The following is a 10,047-nucleotide window of genomic DNA, read 5'->3' on the forward strand; positions in this document are numbered from 1 at the left end:
ATTAGATCTGTTTATCTGTGCCTGTTTTGTATGTACATTAGCAGGTGCGTGTGCATGCAACTTTTAAAAGGTGGCTGTGCAAATTGGTCTGTGATATGATTATAATTTGCTGAAGCATCTGTTCATGCTATGTATGCGGAGTCAGTGTATTTGGTGCTTTCTAATTTAAGGTAATATTATTATATTTTTCATATATATTTCTTCTGAAATGAGAATACGTAATAGGGTTTTTGTTCCTAATTGGTACAGTAACAGAATCGTCTTTCCTAGGAAGATTTTAGACTAGATACTGGAACATTTCTATAAAGATTTAATGGCATTGAGCCCTGAGAGCAATATTTAGGCCAGGTACCATTGTTGGAAGTTAGGTTCAGGATCACACTCATGGCCCCCTCAAACTGAATAAGGTGGTATTCTGTCTTGTCAGAGAACACAATTTAATAGCGAAACTGCAACTGAATGTACTATTGTAAATTTCAGAAAGATTTGGGTTTTAGAAAGTAACTTCAAAGTAAATAATGAGTCTCGAGATTAATATTTCCTTGAGATAATAAGTACTCCCACCACATAAGAGCAGTTTGAGAAAAGTAAACAAGAACTTCCAATGGATTTCCTTATTTGAATAACCACCCCAACACTGCCTCAGTGGTTTTGCTGGATTCTTTCATCTCGGCTACCAGTCTCCATCCAGCACTTCACAGTCCACTGGGAGCAAGATAGAAAGCAAAGAAGGCTGATTTCATCACACTGAAGGATTCTTGAAGGCGGCACTAGAGCTAAAGGCCGAGCCTCTCTCTCCCACACTTCCCCTGGTGGGACGCTCCTTTCTCTGATTCATCATTCGCAGAAGGAAAAAAAAAAAAAAAAAAAAAGAAAACAGCACAGTGGACATCAAAATAAATCGTAGGCCTTTGGTCCAGGCAGAGTTTCAGAGGCTAGATAGCACTTAAACATGCTGTTGTTTTTCTAAGGAGGAAGACAGAGCACTTTATCTAGCTCTGGAGAATGTCTCGCTCACTATTCCCAGTTTGTTCCCACACTGTACACCCCATCATTCACCACAATGTACTTTTTGTCGTCAGTTCGTGTGGCATACTGACAGCATTGTAGACGATGTAGGTATTGGCTACGTTAAGGTGGTGAGAAAGGCGAACAGCAACCTACTGCTTTATTAGCATGCTAATTCTTGCTAAAGTTCGAGAGCAAATCTGCTGTTAGCTGTAATGAGCTCACCAAGGCTACCCTATCCCATGAATTAATGTGGTCAGAATGTGGTCAAAGTAATCTTTCATCCAGCACAACACCTGAACTAATGTATAAAGGTCCTCTTTTTGGAGTGAACTAGCTAAGGTTTCATTTTGGTTTGATATGATTTTAGTTATTGGCTCACACCTATCAGAAGAAATCCGTTATATTTAATTCATTTAACAGTGTCATATGACATCGTAGACTACGGCTACCGCAGAAGCTCTGCCCTCACCCGTGTGTTTTGTGATGAGCACAGCATGAAAAAATGAAGACTAATGGTGAGGTAGACAGTGTCAACACAGATCCTCGGATCTGCATGGACCTTGCAGAAGGGTGTTTAGATTTGTTCCACAAACTCCAAAAGCAAACTTTAGGAAGCAGCGAGGAAAGGATTTAAACAGCAAAAGTAGGTGACAAATTTTGTAATTAAAATATTAATGTTATAGATTTCCACACTGAACAAGCAGTTTAAATGAACAACAGTGGTCTTAAAGTACAGTTTTGTTCTGGACTAAAGGTATATTGCATTCTTTTCCCTAGAAGGAGAGGTAAATATTTGTAAGATTTAACTGTAGTACTGTGTAAAAGTAAACAAATGAATACATAAACAAACAAATAAATGACTCCAAAGTATGAATCAACACCATTTAAAAATCTACACTTATTGTAGGACATGGCACAGTTATGTTCGCTAAACAAAAGTGCTCATTATGTACCCTTGAGAGTACCACCACAGTTTTTCTGAGAGTGTAGGTTACGGGTTTCATTTTGTGTGTTGTAGTATCATACCTTGATGTTTGTTGTATGATGTCTTTCTTTTGGGGGTGTAACGTCCTCTTTATGGGGTAATGAAGGTGGTCATTGCCATGATATTATGAACCCAACCGTTCTTTTTAATGTATTCCTTTAAAATTTTATGTTTTGTTTGAAGATCTGTAAGGAGTGTTTGGACCAGAGATCAATGGCACTCTCCCATCCTAGCCATGGGCAAGTGCATTCCCGTTGCCAAAAATCTACTAAAGGGTTTACATTCGAAAGCATACTAACAAAATAGCATGTAAAAATATATGTGATCAAATATAATGTATTGTGAATCCAGACCAGATCATAGTGTCATGCTCTTGCTATGGCACTCTCCTCGCAGGCCTCAGTTGTTGTCTTCTTTCTTGTGTTTGACTGGTCTGTGCTCCCCCCCACTTGGTGTCCTCTTCTCAGTGTTTGGCCAAACTCCTAAACACCTGTCACTCCACCGTCCCCGTGTGAGGTCCCCTTTTCGCGGTCTATCGAACACTACTTCGAGCAGAGCTCTCCGACAGCAACCCCACCTCCCCCCTTTCTCCCATGGCTCCGATCCCAACATTTACTGGATCCCTGGAACATCAATGATTTGTTTATAATTAGCACTGGCACCTCTTCACTACTTAGAGAGTGATTGTTTTTCGGAGAGGGGCTGAGGGAGACGCATGACAGATGGAGGGTTGGCGCTTCTTGTGGAGCTCCAATGGGAGCGTGGTGGGGTGTCCAGCACTGGTGTCGTAGCAGACCACATTCCTCACAAGCCGCTCTGGAGCTGTGGCTGACAGCCCTTGTGATAATAGCTGGGGGATGATAGTCCACCATGGAGCCCTCCCTGGAATCACTCAGTTAGCCAGAGCAGGGAAAAGGCCCTAAACCCGTGCCTAAACCCAGGAGCAGAGGACGCTTGTTCTCCACGGATGCTCAATTAATATAGGGCCAGTGTTTATACGGAGAAGTGTGAGGTGTAAATACACTTTGTGTGGTCCATGAGCTTCGCAGGGCTGACAGGACTCAGGGCGATGGCAACCTGTGTTTTAGCACTGTCTCCAGACTGTTTACCAGGGACTAGGGACAATATCCATGGGAACATTGCTCCAGCTCCATCGGCTTTGTAAATGAGCCCAGACCTCAGCCAATTAATCACGCAGTATTTGGGACATCCAATAGGACAGTGTTTGGAGGATGTCACGTAAGACGAGGAATATCATTTAATACATCATCCGATATTTACAGAGCTATACTTAGCTGGGCACTTACTAAAGGTGTCCAGTTGCAGGGTAAAGGCCTCTTGGTGCATTTTCTGGGACACCTTTAATACATTTTATGGGCAAAAGCTTGTGGCCACCTGCACATCCAAGAACACTGATAGGTTGTTGGTCCCCCTTTGCTGCAGTAACCTCTACAGGGGTTTACAAAATGTAATGCTAGTTACAGATTTAGCAAGCTATGTTAAAAAGTCCTCTAAAATATCTCAAAAAGCCTCACTCCAAATTCAAAACTCTCATATTCCAGATGAATCATACATATTTCCGTGACTTTTACGCATATGTTCTTGCTGTGATAGGCCAGCGAACACTTTTAAACATCAGTCACACCTAAACCAATTGTAGAATCAGTGTCTAAAATATCCAGACACCACCGCCTTATATTGCTTAGTTTGTGTTACTATGTAATTGGCCTTCATGTTTACATAGCAATACATCACAAGTCAAAGAGGCCCTGTTTGATGTAATGGAGCCAAGAGTTTAACCTCTGCAGGGCAAGAGTTCTGCTAGACTAACTTCAACTCCAACCAAATCTACAAACTGAAACCCAAAATCATTGGGACAGTATCTGAAATGCAAACGAAAACCCTACAGCTTCTACACAGTAACTTCACCAGTGTTAAATCAACACTGTTAGTGTAATAATTTAACACTCTCAGTGTTAACACTAATAGTGTTGATTTAACACTGGTGAATTTACTGTGTATTATCATTAGAAGAATCAAGGCATCTGGAGAATTCTCTGTGTTTGTAAAGATCAAGAAGCAAAATACAAGAATTTGAATTAGTTTCTGATGACTTGTGCAATGGAAGAATGGCAAAATATGTCACAGGGTTGTGGGATAGAGGCGTTTGGTGTGTTCTCTCTGTATCCGTGTGGGTTTCCTCCCACATTCCAAAAACACATATTGGTAGGTGTATTGCTGACTTTAAAAATGTCCATAGGTGTGAATGTGTGAGTGTGTGTCACCTTGTGAAGGACTGGTGTCTCCACCAGGCTTTGTTCCCACCTTGTGCCCATTGATTCCGGGTAGACTCACCACAACCCTGAACTGGACAAACAGTTACAGACAATAAATGAAAAAAAAAAGAACTGAAAATAATTTCAGCAACTGGTTGATATCAAATGACAAATTTGACCACTGGACTACGTTTCAGCATTTCCGTTCCCAAGTCAGTGATTCGGCAGATCAGTCTCTTGCCTTTGACCCCCTAGTGACCCCTTACCTGTGGACGCCCTCACGTTTTCTTTGATCTGACAGAAGGTGTATGTACAGTAGAGGTCACACTCAGCGATGTAGTAGTTCACACAATGCTCCGTTTTCCTATGTAGTCTGAAGTTTAATCAGGGATTAAATATTAAATTGCAGCAAGTGAGAGGTAAATACGTTAAAGCTGTATGTGAGCACTTCTAGGCGACGGATGTTAGTGTCAACACTTGCCTTTGGCCTTTTTTTTCAGCTTGTCGTCTGGTGTTTGCCCTTCCCTTACATTAAGGCGTGGAGGTCGGCTAGACGGAGGCCCTCAGCTTCTCTTTGACAATACTGTCAACGTCAGAAAATAAGAGGGAAAAGAACATTGTATGATTTTGAAGGACCTTTTAGACTGATGATCAAATCAAATCAAATTTATTTATATAGCGCTTTTCACAACTGATGATGAAATGGTACACTTTCTTATTGCTATTGTTTCTTATATTTAATTAATATGATTAAATAACAGAGGTCTTTCATTCAGAGTCAGAATTATTACAGTGGTTATATGTACCAAAGTGATTGTGATCCTGAAGCCATTATGAAATACCAGTACCTGACCTCACTAAGGTCACTGTAGCTATTAATACCCACAGGGAAATTATTGAAATTAGTGAATTCACAGCAGTATTCCTGTAGTGTAAAGTCCAGTGTTAACACCAAAATAGGTTCGCAAGCTATATTCCACTTGAAAAAATTTTTTTAGAAATATTCATGATGACAGACAGAGACAGAAAACATTTGCAGAATGTTTGGGAGCCCGGTTTCAGAAGTGCAGTCTCACAGGGCACTGTAATTCATTATCAGAAGGGGAGATGAAACATGAGTTATTTCAGAGGTTATAAATCTCAGATTTAAAAGCACTCGTGTGAAATGGCAACAAGCACAAAATAAAAGCCAGCAAAACTCATTCGATCACAGGGACACATATTCCTCGGAGGCTGGAGCCCTCAGGTCCCATTCAGTTGTCCCTATGATAAAATGTTCTAGGTCAAGAGAACTCTAACTCTAGAGAAGCAGAGAAATCGTGGATGTGTCACAGTGCCATTAGTGGGAAAAGGAAACCGATACAAAACAGATACAGAACAATATGCCTGGCAAGCAAAGAAGCTGCTTATGTTCAGAGCCCAGGCTTCAACATATTTCATGTTGTGAAATGTGTTGTGAAATATCTCTAAAGAAAGTATGTTTTCTGGAAATAATGAAAGCTGTTTTTAAGCTAAAGCTGCTGAAAAAATAATATTATAAATAGGTGAATTTGTGGACGTATGTCTTGTTTAGGTTTCAGAACTGACTCCAGTATCTAGTTGTATGTAAGTTAAGTGGTGATGGACTCTAATAGTATCTGTACCGGTGAGGATATGCTCTGACATGACTAGATGATAAAGAACAATGCAAGCAGAGCAGCATCACTTTCTCACAAGTCCACTGCTTTGAAAAATCTGCCTGGTTTCCTATTTTTTCAAATTTGCTGTTGAGCTTCAGGAAACCACAATGTTTCCATTAACATTCAGTAAATTATACATCTAACTGAGAAAAGGCAGCTTAAAGCAGTACCCGTATATGGTGTTATTCGACATAGCACTGACCTTAGGGGGATAAATCAAACGTTCACACCACAGTTCCCTATAGGTGAGCAATACAGCATGAAGCCATTCCATTCTCACTCACTCGTAAAGGTCTGAGAGGGACTAGGACCACTTAAATGGACATCCATTACCTTCATCCTTCATTTCAAGGGTGAGTGGCCTAGCTCCAGTACTTAGACTCAAGTGGTACCACCCAGAGGGAAGAGTTATAACTGAACGGGAAGGTGATAGATGCTCAAGTTAGGGAGAGGAACTTGAGAGTGACCTGAGACTAGTGACTAAAACCGTGGTGGGATTTCAAAGACTTGAGGACTGAACTGTGGTGTGTGCTATGCTGAAAGATCATTGAGGTCAGTAATAAATGTCTTCCAACTTTTTATGGCTTAACCAAACTTCTACCAAATCTTGTTATTTCTCTTTTTTACTGCTGTTATAGAGAGTTTGTCCCACCATTTCTGCAGTAACAGTTTCTACAAAGGGAGCAGTGTAGAAACTGGGATATTACTGTGATGGCATTGTTCCACAACAATAGTGAGGTCAAGTTGTGATGATTGAGGATTACCTTTGGATCACAAAAGCCACTCCAACTCATCCCAAATGTATTGGACAAAGCTTCAGAACTCCAGAGAAGTTCCACTGCTCTACACCCCAATGTTGGGTGGGTTATACCCATCTAGCTATCATTTGACATTGAGCATGGTACCCTAAAGCTCTTGTGCTGCTGCTGAAGAGTCAAGCCATTTTGTTTCATGCCTAACTTTGGCAATTATAAAAGCTGTGCACGCAAAACAGGTTCACTGATTTCTTTAAGTCTGCCTACGAAGGATTTAGAGCATAACAAAAATATTAAGAGAGCATCATATCATTCCCTTCAAGTGTGCTTGGTCTAGATTAGCTGTGCTTATATTCACAATCCTTGCCTGTAACTTGACAACATGCCAACTGGTGATTTGCTCTGTTTTGAGATTGATTTCCTGTTTTCCTTCATCAAATTTCGTCTGGTTAATTTCCCATGTTCTCCGTGTTACACTGACATCATTAGGGAGCTCTCCCGTAGAGTTCAGTCCAGCTCTGAAAAACATTAGTATAAAATAAACTTTAACTAGGTCCAAAGAACTTTCATCACATTCTTTCAGACGTGGAAAAAAAGCAGCTTAATGATGAAAACAAAAGCCAGCAACCTCCATTAAATACACTGCTGTAGCTCCATGCTTGTCCACATCTTGCAGTGTCCAGAACGAACTCCCCACTAAAGCCAAGACCCCTATTGAAAGGCCATGAATTAGGAAGGACCAGCAGCGTCCACGTCTTGAATCACGGTTAATCATACTCCAGTGAACTAAATATACTCTATCAAGTAGATGAATCCGCTGAAAGCCCAATTAGGGAGACTTCAAAGCCCAAATTTTCAATACATTCCTCCTGGCATTTCAAGTTGTGCCAGTGCTTTCATCTTGTCCTGTGCCCAAAGTGGGTTCAGCTCTTGAGTCAAGAAGTCATTGGGAACGCCCTAATGCTCCTAGGACAGTGCTGCTATGCACTGAGGAACACTCCCAAGTCAAGAGAAATTGACAATTAACCTCTTTCCCCAGGCCTCCTAGTGGACATTACACCAGCAGAATGGAGATACGTTTAGATATGTTAATTTACACAGTCAAACGATACGTAATGTGGCTTACTAGAGTTACCAGAGCAACTACGACACTGTGTGTGAAACGTGCTTCTGTGTTGAGCCGATTGGGCCAATGATAATGTTCATTCAGTAGCCGTCCTCTGAAAGATTCCTAAAAAAAAACCTGAAACAAACACACATTGGTTCTTCTATGGCATTGTTTTGAATAATTATTTTTTAGCAACCTTATTTTAAAGAATGCCCTCTATAATTTCTGTACTGCAGAATGTGTGGCAAGCGAAACATGTTAGGTGCCCTTCCTGCTGACCGTACCCATTACAAATTGTCATCTGTCACTACATTTGTCAATTTTGGCAAAGCCTCTTTCTCAGACTCACCTAGTAATGACCAGAGAACTGGAGTCATGAGAAAGTGCTGACGTGGTGTGTTTTCGGCGCAGCTCCGGCGTCGCTGTCGCCCATGTTCATCCATTAGTCCAGTGCCTGAGGGGAAGTGATGCTGGCGGGCATTGTGTAGTGGCTGGGCCTTCTGTTTACTGGGTTTAGAGGTGGAGTGAAGGAGCATGGTGTTGAATCTCAGGAGGAAAAGGCTGGCTCCAATGGGACTCCCCCTCCCCCAGGGGCTATCACACCAGCTTAGCTAGAGGATGAGGCTGGAGATATGGGTGAGTTTGGGAAGGGGGCTGTTATTTGGACAGTGGGAATCTTTGATCTTGTGGTGAATAGTTATAATATCTTTGCTGTTGGAACAAAAAATTCTATCTTCATTTTTGCCGGATTTATCCTTTGGTACCATTATGAAACATCCAAATTTCATGACAAACAAGCCAACAAATATGGTTCAAAACTTTCCTACCATGATCTTCTTCCAAAATTACAAATGATTTATTGGATTTATGTAGAAAATAAATTACATTTTAGTATTAACACTTATTTTTTTAAACCTGCATTTTATTTTTATAATTTATTCTAATGTCCCAAATGCAGATCAATTAGGCCGTATATTTTGGAGCATTCTTAAGGCCGAAGGGTATTTGTTGTTGCTGCTGCAGCGGGCGGTGGTGGGGGTGGGGGGGAGCCACCTCCTGCCCTCTCTCTGACAGGATCTGGTCAATGTCCTGCCGCCGAGGGTCGCGGCCCGACTTACGAACACAAACTTTATCTTCAGAGCATCTGCCGGCCGCCTGCGCAGTCAGGCTGTCTCCACTGCCGCCTGCACACTCTTTCCTGCCGAAGGGAGGGAGGGAAATAGAGAGAGAGATGCCCTTTTTGGGGGGAGACTGTACTGCACTTCACACAGGGAGAGTATTAATAGCTGGAGAGTGAAAATAAAAACAGAGTGAGAAAGGGAGATCCTGCATGTGATTATAATAATATCAGCTGCATGTATAAGCTTTTGTGGTGTAACCAGATGTGCACATTACATGACCAACATCACATATGTTCAGGGAAAACACTGTAAACTTGAACATCAGATGTAACCATGTTATTACAGAAATTCCTTGAGAAACTAATCCAAACCGTATAGATTAAGTCTTATTTTAAAGGGAAGAGGAATGTCAGAGAAGTGGGCTTGGGAATGGAAGGTTTCTGGCTTAATAACGTACTCTGGCAGGACCAAGGAACAACACTTTCTTCGTCCTATAACATTTATGGCTGAAATGCATGAACAGCAAAAGGTTATTTGGCCTCCTTTGCTGCAGTAACAGCTTCAACTGCTCTGAGGAGGCTTTAGACTAGATTTTGTAACATTCCTGCGAAGATATGACTACATTCGGATTCGTGCGAATGAGTGAGTTAAATAATTAACTCTGAAAACACCATTCAGTCTCTTCCCAAATGCATTAAGAGATGCTCCAGTTTTCAATGTTGTTGTAATCATAATACTAGTAATAATCACACCTCACTAAACATTTATAACATACTAACATATTATAACTAACATGTACAATCTCTGTCTCTCTCTCTCTGTTTTTTCTTGGAGGATGCTAAAAAAGAATTGAGGGGGAGGATGAGGAGGAGGGAAACAGAATGGGAACCCAAAGCTCCAGGTCTCGGCCAAGTCTCTGAGTTACATGGAAAACACGAGCTGCCTCGAGGGTAACAGGCCCACTTCTGAATTTCAACAAACAAAAATAACTCGGGTGACTGGATACGGCCATTCTTCACGCAGCCACACACTCTTTACTGTCTGTCAGACTGGAATTCCCCCTAGCCTAACAAACCCCTTGTAGACCGAACACGTCTATGAGGATTGCTAAT

This window comes from Hoplias malabaricus, chromosome X1, assembly GCF_029633855.1.
Source record: "Hoplias malabaricus isolate fHopMal1 chromosome X1, fHopMal1.hap1, whole genome shotgun sequence".
NCBI lineage: Eukaryota > Metazoa > Chordata > Actinopteri > Characiformes > Erythrinidae > Hoplias > Hoplias malabaricus.